Source organism: Triturus cristatus, chromosome 4_1 (genome assembly GCF_964204655.1).
Source record: "Triturus cristatus chromosome 4_1, aTriCri1.1, whole genome shotgun sequence".
Taxonomy (NCBI): Eukaryota; Metazoa; Chordata; class Amphibia; order Caudata; family Salamandridae; genus Triturus; species Triturus cristatus.
In genome coordinates, this window is record NC_140585.1 from 89116604 (window position 1) to 89142183 (window position 25580).

Sequence of the window (25580 nt, forward strand, 5' to 3'; positions counted from 1 at the left end):
CAGTCATCTAGATTACTATTTTGATGCACTTAGAATGTGGAATACCCATCAAAGGTGCCAGGACTTTTGTGAATATCCTTGGGGCGGATGTCCACCCAAAAGGTAACACTCAAAGTTGATTATGGTGACAGAGGGTGCAAATACACAGGCACCTTGAAGAGTCTGGCTATATTGTAATAAGTAAATCAGGCTCTTTGAGGTCCATCAAAGTCCAAAAAAACCCTTGAGCAACTAAAAGAAGTAAGGATTGAAGCATTACTTTTTAAAAGTAATATGGGGAATGGAAACATTGATTCGCTTAAGATAAAAGTAATGTTAGCATCAGATCAATTTATAAAAAGGTCCCACTTTTAGGAGTCCAGCACACTGCAGAGAAACTGTTACCTGCACTACCCAAATTAAATATAAAACACTTGTTACAGTTTCAGAGTGACCCTTTATTAGATCAGCATAACCCAGACGCCCTTTTTCCACCCCTGGAGTTTCCCATGATGGAAACACCAGATATCGAGCAAGCCTCAAACACACCTGGAAGATTGCAGCAATAAATCACATATGGCCCCAGGATGTAATACCTAAAGAAACAAGTCAGATGCACACACTCATAAACACAAACAAATGCACAGCAGAGGGTCTGCATTTGGCCCAGGGGCGCAGTACCAGAACAACCAGTCAGTTACATTCATCAGATAAGGCCAAACAATGCCCAATTGTAAGCATCTGCCTAGATAGCCCCCACGATACACATGACCACCTAAGAATGTGACCTGGTGGGTTTTTTTCATCTTAGGTTTGCTGCTTGTTTGCCTTTAATCCTGTGTCCACTTGGTCTGCTATAGCGCCTTGTCACGCTCTGGTATTAGTGCACTTTATAAATGATATCCTATCCTATCCTATTTATGGCCCCTTCTATCAGGTTGGGATCATGCATCTAAACACACAAGTTATGGCCCATTGTACCAGTATTTCCTGCCCGAAGGGCGGCAAGCTTCTCTTTATTGCACCCGCTGTACAGTATAAAGCATGCCATGTACCTAATGCAAGTTGAAGTCCAGCACACAGCTGTAAGAGTTGTGGTTGCTAATCTTGGTCGTTATTGTTTAATTAAACCTAAACTGTTCCTGAGTGGCAAGCCTCAATGTTCTCCTTTTTGATAGAACCTGCTTCAACAGCTCTTCTGACTTCTTTTGCAGCAGAAAGAGAATAGAGTAGCCTCCGTGCTAAAACTCTTGTTCTGGAACAGGAGCAATAACAGCTTTTGCCAGCAGATCCTGAATTCCATGAAGGGGAGCCTGACACTGAAGAGGGCTTTGAAGGGCAGTAGTGGAATAGAAGATTGCGAGTGGAGGGTCTGTGAACTGAATCTTGAAGCCTATAGAAACTAGGGACCTCATATGCAAGGTTTTGGCGCAGGGCAGAGCCGCAAGGAATCGTGCTACGCTGCCTTGTGTCAAAAGAAAAGGACAGGAATGAGACTTATCTATGAGATACAGCACATTATTGGCCTTTTCCCCAGCGCTGGTGTACAATGGGCTGCCATGCGGTAATGCAGGCACCCGTGCACCATGGAGCAAGGGTGTCTACATTGTAGGAATGTTTGTTTTTGTATAGGAATGGACAAATTCCTACACAAAAATAAACACAAGAGGTGTTTTCCTCTTTCTATGTGTGCTGCAGGATGCAACACACATAGAAAGAAGCAAAAACGAGGAGAAAAGGAGGGTATTTCTCCTCGTTGTACCTCCCTAACGCCTCCCCTGGGGTGGCATTAGAATCTGACACATTTCCAGGTTCACAATCCTTCGTAAATCTGGGAATGCTTCAGATTATATTGGTGTTGCAAGAGAACACCCACAACAACATCCATGCAATGCTCTTTTAACACAGTGTTCTGCATGAAAGGAGCACATATTTACAAGACCATGAAAAGCCACGTAAAGTGGCTTTGCCTGGCCTTATAAATATGCTGCGACACATTGTGGCAACTAGGTGTGAAAAATTGACGACCTGGCGGCACAAAAGTGTCGCTAGGAGCATCGTAAATGAGACCCCAGGGCTCCAATACTGAGGAACTCCAGCTCTTCAAAAAGTTCTGTAGACCTCCTTCTGCAGGACACTATTGTGACTGACTTTGGAAATGGGTAGTCATGTCTTTGGGAGAGTAGGTCAAGCTTTAAAGGAGGACTGGAGCTAGGCTTTGTCAGATAGGGGGGCATCCTGGCTCTGACTCCTTTCTCTAAAGGGCTTATTCTGACCCCTGCATGCTGGGGTCACAATGTTCTTTATAGGAGCCATCCATTTATGGACCTCCTTGGACCACTTAATCAGCTTCTCCAGCTTTGCTGTTGCAAGAAGCAAATGCATCAGATGCACTCAAATGCACTCATGATAGACCTGCTAAACATATTTGTGAGGTCTTAAGATCTGATGTCACTTCTTGTGATGCTACTTCATGTGAGGTCATGAGTTGTGATGCACTTCCTGTGATGGCACATGCGATGTCACGGTCACGCACTGTTATGTCATGTGCCATAATGTCAGCTTCATACTTCCTAACTTGGTTAGTCCCCCCCCTCACTTCTTTTTTTAGGACTTGTGCCCTGGGCACAGCATCAAAGTTACCGAACTTTCATTTTTTGAGAAATTGTTTGGCTGGGGAAAGTAAATACTGTCAGTTAGATGGGTCAGAGCTCGTGTTGGACTGGGATGAGGAAGAGGGATGTGGAGGTAATGTCACCTTAGGGAGACCATACACAGACACTTTTTCCTGACCTGAAATTTTCACCTACAAATCAAAGTCGTCAGGTGTATCAGTATAATTAGTTTAACACAAAGAAACCAAGTCTACAGCATCCAGAATACAGTAACCATTGGTGCTTCTACAGTCATGTGTCTCAGTCTGGCCAGCAGGTCACGGTCCAGTGGAAAATGACAGGTGTGGCTTTATCTGAAAGCCCTGCCTTCAGATGACTGCACTGAAGATGACGGGAGGCGGGAGTGCACTTTAGCACCGGGTAGTTGTTGATTGCAAGTGTCGCAACAACCTCCGTGCTGTTCCTTCCTGCAGCTGGATCTGCCGCGGACGAACATTGGTACAAACTGGAGCCTCTGATCAGGTGCAGTGCTTCCTTTATCTCTCATTAGTTTCTGTCAGTGCTTAATTTGAGCCGGTGGCTCCTGGTGGGGTCCACCAGCGCTCATTTCTGGGGACTGGCACTTAGTTTTCCTCACTAGACATTTATCAAGAGCAAGAGAGGGACAATACTTAGTGAGGATAGAAGAAGGAAGAGTAAGATGGAAAAACCGTCACCAAGGGAGAAAGCAGAAACCTGCAATTGTGAGCTAAATGGCGCCGGAGGGTTGGTAGTCAATTAAAAAGGAACAAGGGGGATTCAAGATTACCAGCCTTGGTATTCGGTGCACCGACATTTAATTGCACTGAACATGGGCTCCAGCATTCATTATTTACAATTTAATCACTGGTTTTCAAGTTCCAAGAGCTTTACTTAACCTTAAAAAAGGATTTTAGAAAATAAATTTAGCAAGTATACTGCAATGGATAGACTTCAAGACAACTGTCTATCCATGAGGGGGCACGTTAATCATGTCATTGGCACCTGTTTTGGTGTTATGCGGAGCCTTCGTAAGGTTTTTCAATGGCTTCCCTTAGAGGCACGCAGACCCATAATACAAGGACTGATCATTAATAGAATGGATTATGGCAATGCCTTATTGTGTCAATAAATGTTGACCTCAAAAACAGACTTCAGGCTCTTCAGAACACGGCCGCTAGATTAGTCCTTGACCGCCCATACAGATCCCCGTCGGCAAATGTTTAAATACTCTCCACTGGCTTCCAGTGAAAAAACGAACCCTCTTTAAAACTCTATGTCTAACTCATAAACATATGTACGGAGTCGGCCCAAAATATTGGCTGTCAAAGTTACGATGGTGTCAACCATCCAGGATGCTGCGCTCTAGTGATTCGGCTCTGCTCACCCCCCTCAGAATTCATACTGCTAGGCAAGGGGGCCGTGCGTTTTCCTCCTTGGCCCCAGCATCTTGGAACAAAATGCCTCACTATCTCCGCAGTATGTCAGACCACAGCAGTTTCCGCAAAAAGCTGAAGACCTGGCTTTTTCAAAATTAAGTTTCAAGTCCGTTTCCTTCCAGAGCTGTCTGCAAGCGCCAAGAGTGATTTGTGCGCGATACAAATGCCCTTGATTTGATTTGATTTGAAGTAAACAAGAGCCTCTGCCTCCAAGAAGGACCTTGACGGTCCTGCTAAGTACGTGCAGATAGTGCTTTCTGCAATAATGTGACAAGAGACAGGATTGCCCCTTCGGGGAAGCAAAAACCTCAGGGAGAATGGTTCCGTTATGGATTCTTCATTAGAACACTGGAATGTTGGGAGTTCAATTAAAAACAATGGAGTGCTCCTGGCTTCGAATGGCCGGTAGAATCAACCTATCTTGGCTAAAGAGGAGTGAAACCCCGAAACCGGTCCTAGGATGCTTGTTTCCGGTCCAAGGAGGACCTGGCTTGGCAGTTCAGGCTGGACTGTTCCCATGAGGCCCAGGGTCAAGACTGATTTGCATATGGCCAGGTCTAAACTGGGGTGGCATGGTGAGCAAAAGAATAATGGATTTAACCCAGATCTTGACTGGGGGTGAATGTTTTGATTTGTTCTGCATTCTGTCCATCTAATGTGTGTCTTTTGCAGTAGAAGCCCAGAGCTTCAATATTCCAATGTTTAACAAACGCCTCACGAAGCCTGAGGGGATTTCCCCCTTGGGCTCGGTGAGGTTTTTGTTTTAAAAATGTGAACATTCTGCCTTCTAGGGGCAAAATGTTCTAATAGCCTAAGAGCGCTCGGTAGCGGGCTCTACCAGCCATTAAAGGCCAGCTTTGGCCTTTAATGGCCAGTACAGCCCGCTATGGCGGGCTCTCAGGCTATATTATGTGTGGCTCCTTAAACTCAGTGAGAGAGTGCCACATTTGTAAAAAAAAGATAAGTGCCAGGGCCCCTCGTCAGGAGGCCACTGTAGTTTGCACCACCCATTGCCCAGCCAGTGCTGCAGGTGACATTACAAACACATCTACTCACATCACATTCCTACAAGTGCATCACTTCAGACTATCCCAGACTCCCAGAGCTATATGAATGGCTTGGGTGGCAGGTATTAGTCATTTTTAATGTGTATTCAATTAATAAACAACTGTTGTTGTGTTCATCTCTTAATAAAACAAACTGCGCCACCATGTGGCAGGCTGTCATAAGTGCCGGTGTTGACAATTAAGTGCGGGAGCTTGCACTGAGTTCACCTGTCTGAGTTTAAGGAATCATAGGCATTAGAGAGGAAGGAGAGACAGGCGCCACTAGAAAACTGAATACATAATCTGCCACACACAAAGTGCAATCAGCAAATGATAAAATGTAACTTTACACAAGGAATCAAGTGCAGACTGTGCCGCGTAATTTCCCTCCCTGTAGTGCAACCAGGGCTGTAGCCAGGAGCATACATTTTGGTGGGCCTAGCTCCCGTGAACAAAACAGCAGAAAAGTAGTAAACAAAGGGTTCACAAGCAAACTTGATTGGGGTCACATAGACGTGGACTTCAACATATAGGGATATTTTTTAAGATATACTGCTGCGCACTGCATTTTCTATTGTATATTTCAATTGTGATATTATTCTCCTGAGGACATGGAAATTCTGACAAAGTTTTAACGCATATCAATTATTTGTTATTGCATTTACAGATTTAGATATTTTCTTCCCTGCAGATATTTAGGGAAATTCATGCAAATTGTTGAATTGTAAGCAAACTTGCCAAATATGAATGTGATGCATCTTAAAGATAAGGGTGCATTGGGGTGGCATGGGATTGTAGATTCACTGCTTGACTAACACAGTTTGCTTCGGGTGAATCACTTTTTTGTTCCAGTGACTTAAATTGTAAATGTATATCATGTTATGTTACCTGAATCTATAAAGCACAAACAATTGCTCGAAGGTGCCAAGGCGCTATCACTGCGGCTGAGGAAATCAAGGAACCCTATTAGTGATTATTTAGGAAAGAGCCATGTTTTTAAGGCTTTTCTGGAAATACGTAGGTTAGGAATGGATCTGATGTGGGGAGAAAGCTTATTCTATTCCTTGGCTGTGGTGATGACAAAAACTCTGCCTCCCCAGTTTGCCCATTTATATCTCTGGAGTACCACTTGCCCAGAGCCAGTGGACCTGAGGTTCCTGCCTGGAAGGTCTCACTTGAAAGATTTTGGCAGACAACTCTGGGCCAATTCCATCGAGAGCCTTGTAGGCCAGGCAGAGGGCTTTGAATTTGATCCTTTGCAAATGGATTAGGAAATGTGAAAATAGGAGATGCACATGGTACTGTAAAAATCACGATGCACCCATTCACAACTTTCTGGCTCTGTAATCTGGTCTCCTCTTGACCCCATCACATCAAGTACAGGATCTCATTTTTGAGATGCACCTACAACATAAAACATTTTCATTGCATAGCTCTCTGCTGCTCTTCACTCAAAAACGAACACTTGAGATATACAAAATGGCATACATTTTGTATGGTACGTATTTGGAACTTGACGAGTTAAGAGCTCTCTGGGCGTACAGCCAACAGAGTTGCTGTCAATGGATGAGTATCAAGCTTTAACTCCATCAATCTGCATCATATGTGCATGCTACACAGTCAGATATGCATAGTGTGCAGGAAGCTCCCTACAACGTGAACAGTGTGCATGTTGGCAAGGTATTCAAGTTCGTATAGTCTCTGAAAAAAACAGTTAACAGCTTTTAATATATGTTCAATATATTCAGCAGGTCTCTGATATTTGCAAAGGGTTCACAGCCTCTGGCTTGTAAACAATATGCAGGCCTTTAATATGCATCCGTTGTCTGATAAATGTGTTGTTCGTGCCTCAGATTGTGTCTGCATAACATACATATGGCATATATGTGGCAGTGCAAGCAGGTGGCTGCATAATGAGGAAAATATTATGGGAGGCTGCGGCAATGGCAGCCCTGTTTGCACTGCTGTGTGGTAAAGTCATCAAAATGATCACCTCCGCAACTGTACCCAACCCCACTGTGTGCAGCTACTGCTGTGCTGAGGCTGACTCAATTTAAACACTGGGCGGCGCGTGTAGGAGAGTAGGATCTGCTTCACATGTTTACCCCCAATTTTTGCAGGTGTTTCACTGTTTTTCGACTTTAGTCTGGTTGGGACCCTGCTATTCAGGGCCCCAGCCTAGCTGCTGCCTCTCTAAAATTATTCCATGTACTTTAGGTACAGTTCAGATTGGAACTGAGGTGCCCCTGTAAGCCCCTAGTATATGGTATACTATGTACCCAGGGCATAGGTACCCCAGAGGCCTACCAGGGGCTGAAGCATGTATTATGAAACCCCTGGAAAGCCACCCAGAATGACACCACTGGACTTCTACTGCAGCCTGGGTAAGGTGGTGCATGCACCCCTTACAGAGATATAGGTTCACTATATCTCACCATATACCCACATATAAACCTATAAGTCACTCCTATGGCAGGCCTTATCAATCCTGAAGGCAGAGTGCTTGGTTCATATGTGAGAGGGTGCCCCTGCATGAGCAGAGCCCCTCTGCAGCGTTCGGAGACCCTTCTCTGATGCTGTTGGTAGTGCAGCCTGACCAAGTGCATTATAACCAAACGGTAAATGCTAACTTTGGACTGGCTGCATGGAAACATGTCGTGTTTGGTGTCAAACCCCTTGAAGCCATACCCCCACACCAGTAACTGGTGTGGGAGTATGATCCCACCCTTCTAGAGGGGGAGACATGACAGCATTGGTATACCCGGTAGAAACTTAATAGAGCACTGGCATCACAAAATTAATGCTGCAGCCACAGACACGGGTCTGGCCTCCTGCTGCTGACCGAAACTCCGGCAGGGGAGGCCTGGACAAAGGTTTCCTGTCACAGGGAGGTGTAACCACCTCCTAGACAAGCTTATGTGTATTGGGGCTGGGTGGGAGCACTCTCTGAGTGCTTTGAAGTCCTGCGGGGCACATTTGGTGTCCCTGTGCATAGTCCAGCTCAAACCGGTTCAGGGGCTTCCAGCCCCTGCTCTGGCGCGAAACTGGACAAAGGAAATGGGTGTAGCCACCCCTCTTTCCAAACCCTCCCATAGGTGGGTCTCCAGAGTATGTCCAACCCCCTACGTTAGTAAAAGTATGGGACCCCTGTCCTTAGGACTTTAGATTACCCTGGACGAAATTCTGAAGCTGAATCCTGGACCTTCGACGCTCTGCTCAAGATCAGAGGACTGAAGAAATCTCCCTTGGGGTCAAGGAGTGACTCCCCTGCTTGGCAGGCACCAACGAAGCAATTTGCCAGTCTGCATCATCGAAGCCCCTGCCGAACTTTGAAGTAATTGCAGCCCAGGAAGAGGATTTCCAGACATCTCAGAGGCCGACCCGAGTCCCCAGCAAAGCTGAGACCCGCAGCCCTCGAGAGTAGCGTGGAACCGGAACTCCTGGTCACCGTGCATTTCTGCAAGTGCATTGACTTCTCGACGTCTCTTAAAGTCATGCTTGGACTAACTTGTAGCCCCCACCTCGAGCACTGAATCCACCAAAGATTGTCGTCCTGGTCATTCCGAGTGACCCGTGGGCCACCATTTTGTGTTTCATCTCAAGGTCCCTTCGCGATCCCTGGTCCGTTGACTGGTGGGTCCCTGAGGGGGTAACTTTGCATTTCCTTGGGCTTTTCTGGTTGCTCCAGACGCACCCTGACTCCCATCCAAGTGGTGAGTCCCACAGACCTTGCCGGTCGTTTCTATGTGGGTTGCTGTTGCCAAGGCTTGTTGTGTCCAATCCGGGCACTGATGCTGCAGCACTCGACATCCTTCGTGGGACAGCTCGAATCCAGCTCCTGGTCATCCTCGATGCCTCCTGGACCTCGTGGCTGAAGAGTGAAGCTTCACCTCTTTCACCTGAAATCACCGACATCGGTGGGCATCTGCTCATCGCCTTCCTGGTCACTGGCAAGTGACCCAAACTCTGTCCCCTCTGTGTTCAGGTTTTTCTCATCCTCGATCCAGGCTTGGATCTCTTCGTACACTTTGCATCTTCACAGCAGCAGCACTTCTTCGCCAGCTCCCATTGAAATCGATGACGAGACCCGACACCAAAAGGCACCTATGCACCCGCCTTCCCTGGGTGGTATTAACACGAGTACTCCGGAGCTCTTGTGGGTGCTAACCCTAGAACTTCCTAAGTCCAAAAGGGTTTGGTCCCGACTCATTTCTAAGTGTCCCTGATCTTTAAAAATCTAACCGTGACTTTCCCCATAGAAGCTAACGGGAGCTCGCGGCTGTGTTCACACACTGCACACGGCCCCTGTGGGGCCCCTGTGTCACTACCTTGGAGTCCCAGATATTCTACAGGCTCTAGGCCTTGTGTCTAGTTAAGTCGTGGTTTTTATACCACTATTTTAGTATATGGTTTGGCTCGCCCATAGGGCCTGACGTGTATTGGTGCTATTTTACTGTGATTATTGAACTGTAATTTATGTGTTTTGACCTCTAGTCTCATAAAGAGACTAGGAGGGTGTGTTTAGTAATAAATACATATATTTTATATATATACCTGGTGTGGATATCTAGCATTTAGTGACTCAAGAGATTATAGACTGGTAAAACAAGCTGCTCTACATTCCTTCAAGACTTAGCCTGAAGGCTGCTCTCCATAGCTACCACTAGGATAGCTTTCAATAAAGGTTGTCTTTAACTTATAACCAATAAGGGGTTGTTTGGACTGATACAAGGTGCCCACTGTAACTAGTAACTAACTGAAAACCACTAAAGGTACCCTAGGTACATATAATACAAGCTTTAGAATACAGTAAGATCTACTGAACTTAGAGTTGTGTGTTAAGGGATAGCACACACTTTCTACAACTCAAGAGAGTTTAGTAGGCCACACTAGAGTAGGTGGTGCGATACACCACACCACACTAGTAATGTCTTCAAGGCCAGGAACCAGAAGATCCTTGCCAGAAGCCAATGGACTTCAAGATTCCCAGCATGATAGACACCCATTCATGGAACTGAGAGCATTATGTACAACTAGGAAACGGAAGACAGGCAAAAGTCCAACCACCCAGCATCTCATAGAGGTACTCAGGCTGGATGACCTTAGCAGATCTTTTGGATCTGGTGGGGTAGGCAGAGTGGGTGGGACAGCACCTGAGGAAAGGCCTAGGGGTGAAATTCCCCATGACCTGACCTCTGAGGCTGGCCAGGCAGATGACAATGATCTGGACCTGGAAAATCCAGCTCCCCAAGACAGTGATGGAGAGGACCAAAATGGACCCCTCTTTGTCCCTCCTGGGAGAGTTGGTGGTAGGCCAAGAAGGTCACGATCTCCCTCAGTGGAGTCTAACCATTCTAACTCATCAATAGGGACCTCAATCTCCTCTCATAGGAGGGACACCTCTCAGGAGAGAAGGGAGAAACTGCTTAAGTATGAGGAAGCTCAGCTTGAAATCGGAAGAAAGCAAGTAGCCCTAGATAAGGCCCTAGAGCTCTACAGAGCTAGAAAACAGTTGGGAATAGAGTCCCATGGTGGCAGCAACATCCCTAGAGATAGGGAGAGGTCTCATGACCATAGAAACCTGAATACGATTGTCCCTCCCTACCAGAGTGGGGATGACATCCACAAATGGATAACTGCACTGTAAAGGGCTTGTAAAGTACAAAGGGTCCCCCAGGAGCAGTGGGCAGCAATCTTATGGCTCTCCTTTGCAGACAAAGGTAGAGATAAACTCCTCACTGTTAGAGAAGAGGAGTCAGATGATTACAACAGTCTGAAGAGTGCCTTAATTGATGGGTCCGGCCTAACCACTGAACAATACAGGTTAAAGTTCAGGGATTCCCAAAAAGCACAGACTCGGGACTGGGTAGACTTTGTAGATTGTGCTACTAAGGCTCTGGAAGGTTGGCTACTTGGCAGTAAAGTGCATGACTATCAAGGATTGTACAATTTAATTATGAGGGAGCAGATCCTTAATAATTGTCAAAACCAGCTGTTGCACCGGTACCTGGTGGACTCAGATCTGACCACTCCCCAAGAACTGGGAAAGAAGGCAGACAAGTGGGTCAGAACCAGGGTGAGGCAGAAGGTACAGAACCAAAGTGGTGAACCCAAGAAGCAAGATCCTAAAAACTCTGATAAGGGTGGTGAGAAGGGTAAAGACCAGACGTCTTCACAAGGCCCCCAAAAATCTTCTTCAGGTGGGGATTCACAGTTTAACAAGGGAAAAGGCCAAAAGAAACCTGGGTGCAAAATCTGTAAACAGAAAACTCACTGGACCAGTGACTGCACCAAGTCCAAAGAATCTACTTCAGCCACCATTGCCCCTAAGGCAACTGTTCCCCCTAGTACAGCTACAATAGGTGGTGGCAATGTCCAGAATAAGGGTGTAGTAGGGTTGACCCTGGGTTCTGAGGTAGACTCTGGCCTAGTCAGAGCTCCAACTCAGGCTGTGTTGGTCTGAGATGGGGGCATGGATATGTCCCCCTCTGTGAGTCCCAGTAATCTGGGCAAATACAGGCAACAGCCTTTAATAAATGGAGTAGAAGCTTGGGCATTCAGGGATACAGGATCAAGTGTCACAATGGTGACAAAAGATATTGTGGATCCTGGGCAGATTATACTTGGTGAAATGTACCAAGTGACCAATGCTAGCAATGTCAGAACAGACCATTCTCTGGCCGTTGTTAACTTCTCCTGGGGAAGGGTAACTGGCCTTAAGAAGGTTGTGGTAAGTACAGACCCACTAGTACAGTGCCTGCTTGGCAATGATCTAGAATCTTCAGCTTGGGCTGAAGTGCAGCTCAGGACACATGCAGACATTTTAGGGATCCCTTCTCATGTCTTTGCTGTGAGTAGGTCACAGGCCAAAATGTCTAAAGCTGGACAGGGCCTGAATTCTGGAATAATGGACCAGGTGTCTCCCAAGAGGAGGAGCAGTAGTGTTAAGGCAGTGCCTTCCCACCTGACTCAGATTGCAGATCAGTCTCCTCAGGGAGATGATCTTGAGCCTGAAGAAGGAACTGTCCCAGAGGAGCTTGAACCTGACCAGGTGGAGTTCTTGGGGACAGGGTGCCCTTCCAGGTCTGATCTGAGCCAGGAACAGAAACCCTGCCCCTCTCTTGAACCCCTCAGAAAACAAGCTGCTGATGAGGCTGCTGGGAATGCTAGTGGCACCCATAAAGTTTATTGGGATGATGGACTCCTTTGTTCAGAGTGTAGAGACCCCAAGCCTGGTGCATCCAGGAGGTTGGTTATACCTCTGAAGTTTAGGGACTTCCTATTAACACTAGCCCATGATATTCCTCTAGCAGGACACCTGGGCCAGAACAAGACTTGGGACAGAATTGTCCCTCACTTTCACTGTCTCCACATGTCTGAAGACACTAAGGAGTTGTGTCGCTCCTGTGTGACCTGCCAAGCCAGTGGAAAGGTAGGTGGAACCACAAAGGCCCCCGATACCTTTACCTGTGGTGGGGGTTCCCTTTGAGAGGGTTGGGATTGACATTATTGGAACCATGGATCCTCAAACAGCAGCTGGGCACAAATTTATACTGGTGGTGGTGGATCATGCCACCAGGTACCCAGAAGCCATTCCCCTAAGGACCACTACAACACCTGTGGTGGCAGGAGCTCTCTTGAGTGTATTCTCAAGAGTAGGCTTTCCTAAGGAGGTAGTATCTGACAGGGTTGCACACTTCATGTCTAGTTACGTGACTGCTATGTGGAAGGAGTGTGGAGTGAACTACAAGTTCACCACACCCTATCACCCACAATGCAATGGTTTAGTTGAAAGGTTCAACAAAACCTTAAAGGGCATGATTAAAGGACTCCCAGAAAAGCTTAGGCGAAGATGGGACATACTCTTACCCTGCCTTTTATGTGCATACAGGGAGGTGCCTCAAAAGGGGTTGGATACAGCCCCTTTGAACTTTTGTTTGGTCACCCTGTCAGGGGTCCATTGTGTCTGGTTAAGGAAGGATGGGAGTTACCTCTCAAGCCCCCAAACAGGACATAGTGGACTATGTACTTGGTCTCCGCTCCAGGATGGCTGAGTACATGAAAAAGGAAACCAAAAACCTTGAGGCTAGCCAAGAATTACAAAATTCCTGGCATGACCAAAAGGCTGTACTGACTGTGTACCAGCCAGGACAGAAAGTGTGGGTGTTGGAACCTGTGGCCCCAGCAGCCCTCCAGGACAAATGGAGTGGCCCCCATACAATTGGTGAACAGAAAGGGGAGGTCACCTACTTGGTGGACCTTGGAACCCCTAGGAGTCCCCACAGGGTACTTCATGTCAACAGACTAAAACCATATGCTGACAGGGCAGACATGGGCTTGCTCATGGCTACTGATGAAGGACAGGAGGAAGAGAGTGACCCACTCCCTGACCTGCTTTCTCAGAACCCTGATGATGGGTCAGTTGATGGTGTAGCCTTGGCAGGCAGCCTTACTGCACAGCAGCAAACTGACTGCAGAAAACTTCTCAGCCAGTTCAGACATATGTTTTCTCTGACTCCAAGTCAGACCACCTGGTGCACTCATGATGTGGACACTGGGGACATTCTGCCTGTGAAGAATAAGATCTACAGGCAACCTAACCATCTCAGGGACTGTATAAGGAGAGAGGTCCAAAAGATGTTGGATTTGGGAGTGATTGAACCCTCAGTTAGCCCTTGGGCTAGTCCAGTAGTCCTGGTACCTAAACCTCACACCACAGATGGCAAGAGAGAAATGAGGTTTTGTGTAGACTACAGGGTTCTCAATGCAGTCACTAGGACTGATGCCCCTCCCATCCCCATGGCAGATGAGCTAATAGATACTTTGGCCTCAGCTAAGTTTCTAAGCACATTTGACCTGACAGCTGGCTACTGGCAGATCAGACTAGTTGATGATGCAAAGCCAAAGACAACATTTTCTACCCCTAGTGGACTATCAATTTGTGGTAATGCCCTTTGGTTTGAAGAATGCACCTGCCACTTTCCAAAGGTTGGTGAATCAAGTCCTTAGAGGCCTGGAAGACTATAGTGCAGTATATTTAGATGATATTGCTGTCTTTAGCTTCACCTGGGAGGATCACCTGGTCCACCTGAGGAATGTTTTGGAGGCCCTGCAAAAAGCGGGCCTAACTATCAAGGCTACCAAGTGCCAGATAGGGCAGAGTCAAGTTGTGTACCTGGGTCACCTTGTAGGTGGAGGCCAGGTTCAACCATTACAGAGCAAAATCCAGACCATAATGGACTGGGATGCTCCAACTACCCAGATTCAGGTGAGAGCCTTCTTAAGCCTGACTGGGTACTATAGAAGATTTGTCAAGGGGTATGGATCAATAGTGACACCCCTGAATGACTTAACCTCTAAGAAAATGCCCAAAAAGGTTCAGTGGACAGCTAGCTGTCAAAAAGGCATTCAATGACCTGAAGCAGGCCATGTGCACTGCTCCCATTCTGCAAAGTCCTGACTACTCCAAAAAGTTAATTATCTAAACAGATGCATCTGAGTTGGGGCTAGGGGCTGTACTGTCACAGTTGAATGATGAAGGTCAGGATCAACCAGTAGCTTTCATAAGCAGAAGGTTGACCCCCAGAGAGAAACGTTGGTCAGCCATTGAGAGGGAGGCCTTTGCTGTGGTTTTGGCTCTGAAGAAGTTGAGGCCATACTTACTTGGTACTCACTTCATTGTTCAGACAGACCATAAGCCCCTCTTATGGCTAAAACAGATGAAGGGAGAAAATCCTAAATTGCTCAGGTGGTCCATTTCCCTACAGGGGATGGACTATACACTGGAACATAGACCTGGGAGTAACCATGCCAAAGCAGAAGGACTCGCCAGATATTTCCACTTAGAACATGAAGACTCAACTGGTCAAGGTTAGTTTAATGTCCCTGCGTTTGGGTGGGGGGTTGTGTAGGAGAGTAGGATCTGCTTCACATGTTTACCCCCACTTATTGCTGGTATTTCACTGTTTTTCGACTTTAGTCTGGCGGAGACCTTGCTATTCAGGGCCCCAGACTAGCTGCTTCCTCTCTAAAATAATTCCATGTACTTTAGGTACAGTTCAGATTGGAACTGAGGTGCCCCTGTAAGCCATAAGTATATGGTATACTATGTACCCAGGGCATAGGTACACCAGAGGCCTACCAGGGGCTGAAGCATGTATTATGCCACCCCTGGAAAGCCACCCAAAATGACACCACAGGTCTGCTACTGCAGCCTGGGTAAGGTGGTGCATGAACCCCTTACAGAGATATAGGTTCACTATATCTCACCATATACCCGCATATAAACCTATAAGTCACTCCTATGGCAGGCCTTATCAATCCTGAAGGCAGAATGCTTGGTTCCTATGTGAGAGGGTGCCCCTGCATGACCAGAGCCCTTCTGCAGCGTTCGGAGACCCTTCTCTGATGCTGTTGGTAGTGCAGCCTGACCATATACTCTTAAGTGCATTATAACCAAACGGTAAATGCTAACTTTAGACTGGCTGCACGGAAACATGTCGTGTTTGGTGGCAAACACCTTGGAATCATACCCCCACACCAGTAACTGGTGAGGGAGTATGATCCCACCCTTCTAGAGGGGGAGACATGACAGCACTGGTATTCCCGGTAGAAACTTAATAGAGCCCTGGCATCACAAAATGGATGCTGCAGCCACAGACACGGGTCTGGCTTCCTGCTGCTGACCGAAACTCTGTCAGGAGAGGCCTGGACAATAGGTTTCCTGTCACAGGGAGGTGTGACCACCTCTTAGACAGACTTATGTGTATTGGGGCTGGGTGGGAGCAATCTCTGAGTGCTTTGAAGTCCTGCACTGGGGGCACATTTGGTGTCCCTGTGCATAGTCCATCTCAAACCGGTTCAGGGGCTTCTAGCCCCTGCTCTGACGCCAAACTGGACAAAGGAAATGGGTGTAGCCACCCCTCTTTCCAAACCCTCCCAAAGGTGGGTCCCCAGAGTATGTCCAACCCCCTACCTTAGTATAAGTATGGGACCCCTGTCCTTAGGACTTAGGATTACCCTGGACGAAACTCTGAAGCTGAGTCCTGGACCTTCGATGCTCTGCTCAAGATCAGAGGACTGAAGAAATCTCCCTTGGGGTCAAGGAGTGACTCCCCTGCTTGGCAGGCACCAACGAAGCAATTTGCCGGTCTGCATCATCGACGCTCCCACCGGACTCCGAAGTAATTGCAGCCCAGGAAGAGGATTTATAGATATCTCAGAGGCCGACCCGAGTACCCAGCAAAGCTGAGACCCACAGCCCTCGTGAGTAGCGTGGAACCGGAACTCCTGGTCACCGTGCATTTCTGCAAGTGCATTGACTTCTCAACGTCTCTTGAAGTCATGCTTGGGCTAACTTGTAGCTCCCTCCTCGAGCACTGAATCCACCGCAGATTGTCAGCCTGGTCATTCCGAGTGACCCGTGGGCCGCCATTTTGTGTTTCGTCTCGAGGTCCCTTCGCGATCCCTGGTCCGTTGACTGGTGGGTCCCTGAGGGGGTTACTTTGCATTTCCTTGGGCTTTCCTGGTTGCACCAGACATGCCCTGACTCCCATCCAAGTGGTGAGTCCCACAGACCTTGCCGGTCAGCACCGAAGCATCTTTCTCGTTTCTGCGTGGATTGCTGTTGCCAAGGCTTGTTGTGTCCAATCCAGGCACCGACGCTGCAGCACTCGACATCCTTTGTGGGACAGCTCCTGGTTGTCCTCGACGCCTCCTGGACCTCGTGGCTGAAGAGTCAAGCTTCACCTCTTTCACCTGAAATCAAGCGGCATCGGTGGACATCTGCTCATCGCCTTCCTGGTCACTGGCAAGTGACCCAGACTTTGTCCCCTCTGCTTTCAGGTTCTTCTCATCCTTGATCCAGGCTTGGATCTCTTCGGACATTTTGCATCTTCGCGGCAGCAGCACTTCTTTGCCAGCTCCCATTGAAATCGACTACGCGACCCAACACCAAAAGACACCTATGCACCCGGCTTCCCTGGGTGAGGTAACACAAGTACTCGGGTGCTCCCGTGGATGCTAGCCCTAGAACTTCCTAAGTCCAAAAGGATTTGGTCCTGACCCATTTCTAAGTGTCCCTAATCTTTAAAAATCTAACCGCGACTTTTCCCAGAGAAGCTAACGGGAGCTCGCGGCTGTGTTCACACACTGCACACGGCCCCCGTGGGTCCCCTGTGTCACTACCTGGAGTGGTTCCTTGGGGTCCCAGCAATTCTACAGGCTCTAAGCCTTGAGTCTAGTTAAGTCGTGGTTCTTATACCACTATTTTAGTATACGGTTTGGCTCGCCCTTAGGGCCTGACGTGTATTGGTGCTATTTTACTGTGATTATTGAAGTGTAACTTATGTGTTTTGACCTCTAGTCTCATAAAGAGACTAGGAGGGTGTGTTTAGTAATAAATACATATATTTTATATATATATATATATATATATATATATATATATATATATATATATACACACACATATATATATTCCAATCGCAAAGCACCCACAATTGGAGACCCACAGACTACGTGCGTTCATTCCTTTATTCTGTCAGGCAGTGCAGCAAACAAACTTGTAGACACAGCGTAATTCTGCCATCAATCCCTTAACATGTTTCAGGCATCTTCCGCCCTTGCTGACAGGGATGGCCAATAGGGAGGAGCAACAAGCAGGTGACTTTTGAATTGTTCCAGAGTCCTGCCCATGGGTGTGTCAGCTCAATGCCTTCTGGTACTGATTATAGACTGGTAAAACAAGCTGTTTTACATTCCTTCAAGACTTAGCCTGAAGGCTGCTCTCCATAGCTACCACTAGGATAGCTTTCAATAAAGGTTGTCTTTAACCTATAGCCAATAAGGGGTTGTTTGGACTGATACACGGTGCCCACTATAACTAGTGGACAGCATATATCAGGCCAACTTGTCACAGCGCGTTTGCCGTGGGAGTCATTGAGGCCAGGACTCTGAAGAGGTGGCTCGAAAACAGATTTGAATTGATGCGGGCGGCTCGCCTCGCAAAGAAATGAGTCAAACAGCAGCCTGGAGTTTATAATCTGTCACTGACTCCAATGATAATAAAAATGTGCTTTAAGTGAATTTTAGAGTCACCAGGGGTGTGGAATTTAACAAAATGTCTACTTGGCCATGGGGCAGGTTGCCTCATAAATCTACTTGACCTTTAACAAAATCCACTTGTCACTTTTGTGCCATGTAATGTAACGACAAATTACGGCAGCAATCTCATTATATAAGATTTCTGATATAGCCTCTCTCATTATGCCAGGGCTCATACAATAGTAGGGTTTGAATGTTAGCAATCCCCTTATGTTGTCACGTTTCTGCAGATCTACATACTGGGACTGAAGGTAGTGGTAAGTAATATTTCCAGGGTTGGAATGCCCTCTTGAGTCTGTGCAAACCTACTAACTTGCATGTTTTAAAGGTTTTCAACAACTCTTCTCTAATCTTTTCCCATACTGAAAACATTTGGAAACTTACTCCTTCTAGGGTTGGGAAAAAAGTTCTTCTTCCGGGGTTGGAAAAAAAGTTGTTGGAGGAAAAGTGAACTTGAAAACACTCAGATTTTCACATGGGCAAATCTACACATGCATATTGGCTAATCCTAAAATGCAGAAATCACAAATATCTTCTAGGAGTACTATTTCTTGGCCTGCTTCTGTAAATTCATGTTTATTCACAGAAGCTGTATATCTGCACATAATGCAAGGACATTTACCTTGGGTGCACTTTTGAGAATTCCTTTATTAATTGGGCCTCTAATTAGGTCTGGCATTAACCCTGACCTTTGGCGTTTATTAAAATGTAGTTTCTCTCACTGTCTATCAGCTGGCTTCACTTTGAGTGACAGCATTCTGCTTTTTCACAAGGAGAATATCGGCACACAAAGTAGTTTTGGTCAGTGCTAGGAACTACTGTAGCAATGTGTGCTTCTTGAGACCGAAAATAATTTTTGCTTTTGCCAGTGTTTGTTATAATGGTGATGGTCCAGCAGCTTCCACACCAATAAGGTTTTACAAAAACCATGCTTAAACAAGTCATGCATTGAAAAAACCAAAAGGCAGACCACCAATTTCATACCTACTGACTTTGCCAATGCTTGTTTATTTTTGTTTCCCAAAATCGTATTGAAAATGGTTACACTGATTTTCCATTATGAATATTTTAGGGAAATGCTAGCATACATCAACACATTTTACTAAATGATGCTGCAACAATATGTTACCTAAAATCTCAGTAGTTTAACGAAGTGTTTTTTTTCCTACTTGCATTTTTTGTGAACATTTTATTTTGAAAGCAAAGAATCATCAATCTTGCTTTCAGGGTCCTGCAAATTTTTGCATCTAATAGGGGGTCATTCAGGGAGTATTATACATAGCCTCATATTGCTAAACTTTGAAAACATGTGTTCATATTTTTATACTAGTACCATTGTCAGTAGTGCAGTCCGAGCTTACAACATTTACTTTGAACGCTTACCCATATAATAAAAGCTTTGCATTAATGAACCATAAATACAAGTTTGAACAGTATTAACAAATGGGCACAAAGATATTACCTTAACTCTAGACATTGCCCTTCCCTGATCCATAATGTGCTATCAGGGAATGGTCCTACGTGTCCCAAGGACAAAATACACATGAAAAATGGTTTCCCTTGACCCCAAACTATATATCCTGGGCGTCGGGCTATAGGAATTCCACATCCCTGAGTCACTGTTGGACTTGGCCCTTTTTGCAGGGTCATCCCTGAACTTTTTGCCTTCCTCCTGTATTTTCTCTGACCTGTTATTGTTGGTTTTATGACTCTGGGCACTTTACCACTGCTGATCAGTGCTAAAGTGCATATGCTCTCCTTGTTGTAAATTGATGTATGGATTAGCGATTCCATGATTGGCTAGTTTGGTTTACCTGTCAGACCCTATAACAGTGCACCAGGAGTGCCCAGGGCTTGTAAACCAAATGCTGCTATTGGGCTTGCAACACTGGTTGTGGCACCCACAGAAGCAGCCTGTAAAAGTGTGTCTCAGGTCTGCCATTGCAGAGCCTATGTGCAGTCTGGTACTGCCATGCTGACTGGGCAAGTGCACCCACTTGCCAGTCCCTAAACCTTCCCTTTTCTTCATATCAGACACCCCTATGGTAGGCCCAAGTCCAGGGTGCATTGTAAGTATAAGGTAGGACATGCCCTGGTGTGTGTGGCATGTCCCAATAGTGAATTACTATTGCAAGGCTACCTGTTCCCCATAGGCCAGAATGGGCAGTTTGATTATTACATCTTATAATCCTTTTTTTTTTTTTTAGTTCAAAAGAGTTTTATTGAACAATGAACCGGTAAATGCAGTACAAAATATCAATTGGGAAAGAGAGGGAGAAATAAAAGGGGGGTAGGAAAAGGGGAGAGGAAGGGGATTGCAAATGAAACGTATAAGAGAAATTGCACAGAAAAGCGATGAACATGGGCATTGAAATGAAATAAAGAAATTGTATCAATCCTGACTAAACAATAAATTACAAAGAGCATAAAAATAAAACAGCAGGATAAAATAAAATATGCAGAACGTGAAAAGGGTATCATGGGGGCTTGGGAACTTCTTGTTGAGCAGGCGATGGAAGGGAAGAGCGAGCAGCACAATTATCTAAGTATAGCGTAATGGGGAGCCACAATTCTGCACGTTTAGCTGCTAGTTGAACAGGAAAGACAAATGCATTATCAAGTCTTTGGTTGTAACAGACATTATACCACCACGCTTTAAAAGAAATGTTGGACGCATTTTTCCAATTGACAGTAATCTGCTGAAAAGCAACAGCCAATAGCAAATCAACAATGCGAGTAGACATGTCTACGTTATTCCAGCTAGTGGACAAACTACCCAGGAAGAGGTGAGTAAGAGAGAAAGGAATGCAAGTGTGAAAAATAACATTGATTTGGGCCCACACCTGTAACCAAAAATCATGTACATGTTTGCAAAGAAATAGCATGTGTGGTAAGGTAGCATTGGGAGCATCACATGACCAACAGTTGTCTGGGGTGGTAGGAAATCGCTTATGTAGTGTAGAAGGAGTATGAAGTAGCCTATTGTAAATAAAAAATAGAGATTGTGTCAACGAAGCCGCTCTGGAAGTCTTGCGTAGTTTTGTCCAAACTTTATCCCATAAGGATATCGGCCAGTCTGTCCCAAGGTCATCCTCCCAATGAAGTTCAACCTTGGATTTGGGTCTAAGTGACTCGGGTGCGTGAAGGTATTTATAAAGAAGAGATGCCTTGGGAGCAGTGCGGAGAAGAGAATGAAGTTGAACAATAGGGGTGGTAGAAATAGGGGAAGGAGAAGAAGCCGAAAGTCGTAGATAAGTCTCCAGAACAGCAGCCTTGAGGAGAAGGTACTTGGAGAAAAAGGATTGAGGTAGGCCAAAGGAGGAACACAGGTCAGGAAAAGAAACAAAGGTGGAGCCGGAAAAGAGCTGCGAAATCCAAATCAAACCACGGGTTCTCCATGATTTCCAGTAAAAGGGCTTATTGCCAATTAGGAGATATTTATTATGCCAGATAGTGGAAGAAATGAAATCAGCCACAGTCATAGGAGGGCCAGGAGCAACTGACAATAAGAGCTTAAGAGTATACTTATGAATAGGAGTGGGAATCGATGATGGCTTACGGGAAAAAGCGAGAAATTCTGCAAAGGAGAATGGGGAGAGTAAAGTACGCTCAACCTTAAGCCATAAAGGGCAAGGGGAAGTGGAATCTTGTAACCAGAGGGAGGCTTGACGTAATAAAAAGGCCTTCTGGTATGCAGGGAAGTCAGGAAAATTGACACCACCTTCAGAAGCCGAACGTATGAGCCTAGCCCGAGACATTCTGGGTTTTTTGGAGTTCCATAAAAACGAGGATAACGTTGAGTTAATCTTGGTAAAGAATTTTACTGGAATGGGGACTGGAATATTGGAGAGTGTGTATAGAACAATAGGAGATAACATCATTTTAATAGTGTCAAGACGACCCCACCAAGAGAGGTATAAAGGATGCCATCTTGTCGTGAGATCTGCAATCTTCTGCGAGCATTTGGACATACATAAAGAAATAGTGTCTGAAATTGAGGGGGTGATATATAGACCTAGATATTTAATGTGGGACGGACTCCAAGTAAACCGAGATTCAATAAATTCTTGCTTGAAAGTAAATTTGGTTAGGGGAAGGATCTCACATTTATCATGATTAAGTTTATATCCAGAGATAGAGGAAAAATTCCTTACTTCAGTAATGAAAGCAGGGATGGATTCTGCAGGTTTAGAGAGAAAAAGTAATATGTCATCTGCATATGCAGCGAGTTTAACATGCGAATCTGCAATCTGGAAACCATGGATGGCAGGGTTTTGACGCAACCTGGAGAGGAAGGGCTCCAAAGAAAGGTTGAAAAGAAAAGGGGATAAGGGGCAACATTGACGAACGCCTCTACCTAGGTCAAAATATGAGGAAATTTGACCATTAGCAAAAACTGCCGCTCTGGGATGGGAATATAATAGGGAGACCAAAGAGATAAATCTAGGACCAAAACCAAACCAAGTAAGAGTGTGGAAGAGATAGCGCCACTCAACACGATCAAAAGCCTTTTCGGCGTCAAGGGCAATCGCTGCAAGTGAGTGTTGGAAGCGTGAAGACTTTGACAGGATATTAAATAAGAGTCTAGTGTTGTCCGTAATATACCGGCCCTTAACAAACCCAGATTGCTCCTCGCCTAGTAGATCGGGGAGAAGGTGGTCCAGTCGAATCGCTAATGTTTTAGCGAAAAGTTTGTAATCAATATTGACTAGAGATATGGGCCTGTAGTTTTTGCAGTATTGTGTATCCTTTCCGGGTTTAGGTATGAGGCAAATATGGGCATCGGAGAAAGTCCCTGAGGAGGCACCGCAAGAAATAAAAGTATGAAGTAGAGAGTGAAGTCGTGGGATCAGTAGTTTAGAAAAGTGAAGGTAGAATTCGACAGTAAAGCCATCAGGACCGGGGGCTTTGTTGGGTTTGAGACGTTGCAGTGCAGTCAATAGTTCCTGTTGTGTGATTTCTGATTCTAGGGAGGAAAGATCTGGAGGGAAGTCAGCTGGTGTATTAATGGTGGAAAAGAAACGGGCAAGGGAGCTGGGGGTAGACTGGGTTTCAGAGGTATACAGGGTTTCATAGAAACGTGAAAATTTAGCAAGAATATCAACATCCATATGCTTTAAATTATCATCAGAGTCATAAATAGATTCAATATTTAACTTATTGTGCTTAATCTTCAAATAATTGGCTAGGAGCTTCCCAGCCTTATTCCTACCCCCATAAAATTTAGCAGTAGATTTCAGCAGGTACAAGGAGGCATCTTCTGTAGACTTCTCATTAAACTTCATTTTTGCTGCAATGAGGGCTGTCAGGCTATCAGCAGAATGCGAGGTAAAATACGCATGTTCCAGTGTTTTAATGTCAGAAAGGAGATTTTTAGTAAACCTTCGGGCGTTCTTACGTTTGTTCGCAACATAACTAATAATAAAGTCACGTGCTGCTGCCTTAAAAGCATCCCAAATAGTGTGGCCAGGGAGGGTAGCGTCATCGTTAAGGAGAAAAAATTCATCAAAAAAGGAAGTAAAGGTGGCTGTAAATTTGGGGTCTGTGAGAAGGGAATTATTAAAACGCCATCTCCTAGGGCCATCATTTTTAGGGAGTACATCGACACATGTAAGGACGGGAGCATGGTCAGAAAGCAGTATCGGGCCTATCTCAGAGTGTAGGAGTGACTGAGCGAGGTTGTGTGAAAGAAAGATGTAGTCAAGTCGTGACTGGGATCGATGACAGGGAGAGTAAAAAGTGTACTCCCGCAACTTTGGATTGGAGAGGCGCCAGGAATCTATTAGTTTATGCTGTGAAATAGCATGACTAAACAGCTTGTGGGGTTTGTTGGGGACATAAGGGGCTTTGGACACCCTGTCAATAAAGGGATCAAGAGGTTGATTACAATCCCCCGCCAGGATAAAATTGTGGTCCATAAATTTAGTTAAAAGTGAAGAAAAGTCAGCCCAAAAAGAAGGTTCGCCTGTGGTAGGCCCATATACATTGAGAAGAGAAACTGGAACACCTCTAATTGACAACTTAGCATAGACCCAACGACCAGAGGTATCCGACTCATGGGAGATAACCTGGAGGGGAAGAGACTTGCGACAAAGAACTGCCACACCATTGCGTTTGCCATCACCTTGTGAAAAAAACAATTTGCCCACCCAACCACGCTTAAGCTTAACAGATTCAACCTCAGTTAAATGCGTTTCTTGGAGGAATGCAATATCAACATTCAATTTGGCAAGATGTGACAGAATCCGTTGACGCTTAATTGGGGAATTAATACCCTTCACATTCCATGATAATACATTCAACGACATAATAGCAATTTATTTATAAAAAATGTAAGTGACAGATCCAATGAGAGAAAAGCCCATAAACAGTAGAGAGTACAAAAGGAAAAAAGAAGGAGTAGTGGAGACATATTGAAGAAAAGGAAAGAAAACAAGTGGTCATAAGTATGAGCCGTATGAAGAAAAGGAGAATAAAATGCAACAGCGTCGGAAATAACCCAAAAAGCTAGAGGTAAGGAAGAAGTAGAGAGAGACATGGAGTCAGGAGGAGAGGAAATAAATTTCTTACAAAAGACAAGTGCAAAAGCAGTAGCAGGAGGCAGAGAATATAAGAGAAAAATAAAGACATTGGAGTAAGGAGCCAGAAAGGGGAAAGAGGTTGAGAAGCGAGTGTAGCATGAAAAAAGAAGAATGCAATCCTCAAAGGTGCAAGGAGTTTCGAACAATAATAATAAATCAACGTGAAAATATGCGGACGAGAACACAAACATGAGAAGAGATAAAAGGGAAGGGAAAGAAGAAAAACCAACGGATAAGCCAGGAAGATGAATAAGGAAATGGGGGAAAAACATACCTACAGAGGGAAGATACGAGAAAGGGTGGAGGGAGGAAGGAACCACAAGGGTGAGGCAGCACATCGAGGAGCAGCGAGACTGGGGTCAGGAGACATCATCAAAACACGAGGACAAACTCCTGTAAGATGAAAAAAGAAAAACAAAGGGTTAAAATGTGCTGGGAAGTCAGGATGAAACCATGACTGAACACGGAAAACAGGGAACAGCCATAATGTTTAACCCCTTCAGCGCTGCGCGGATTTCCGCGCAGTGCTGAAGGTTCTGAGCGCGGGCGGGGCCATGACGGAACGGTTCCGTCATAAGCACAGCCCAACCGACGTGCATGACGGAACCGTTCCGTCATAAGCGTCGAAGGGGTTAAACAATAAAAGAAACATCAACGGAGCCATATAAAGGAACAGAGAAATTCAGGCGAGCTATGACAATGAAAAACACTAAAGAAACACAGCATAACATGCATAGCCATATAAGAATTATAAAAACAGTATTCATCCGAAAGCAGAGGATGACGGTCTGGAGGCAT

The 25580-nt window shown here is 45.6% G+C and overlaps 1 protein-coding gene across 3 annotated transcripts in view; it reads left to right on the top strand.

Annotated features, from left to right (window-relative positions):
• Positions 1 to 25580, top strand: part of LOC146839625 (membrane-spanning 4-domains subfamily A member 4A-like) — a 174183-nt gene that overhangs the window by 18213 nt on the left and 130390 nt on the right. Inside the window, exon 1 of one of the 3 annotated variants that reach the window (XM_085651708.1) lies at positions 2973 to 3116. The exons of 1 other annotated variant lie outside the window; for it this stretch is intronic. The gene's annotated coding sequence lies outside the window, so the exon portion shown is untranslated. Of the gene's footprint in view, positions 1 to 2972; positions 3117 to 25580 lie in introns of those variants that run through there. One more of the 3 variants, XM_085651710.1, reaches the window with a different exon arrangement.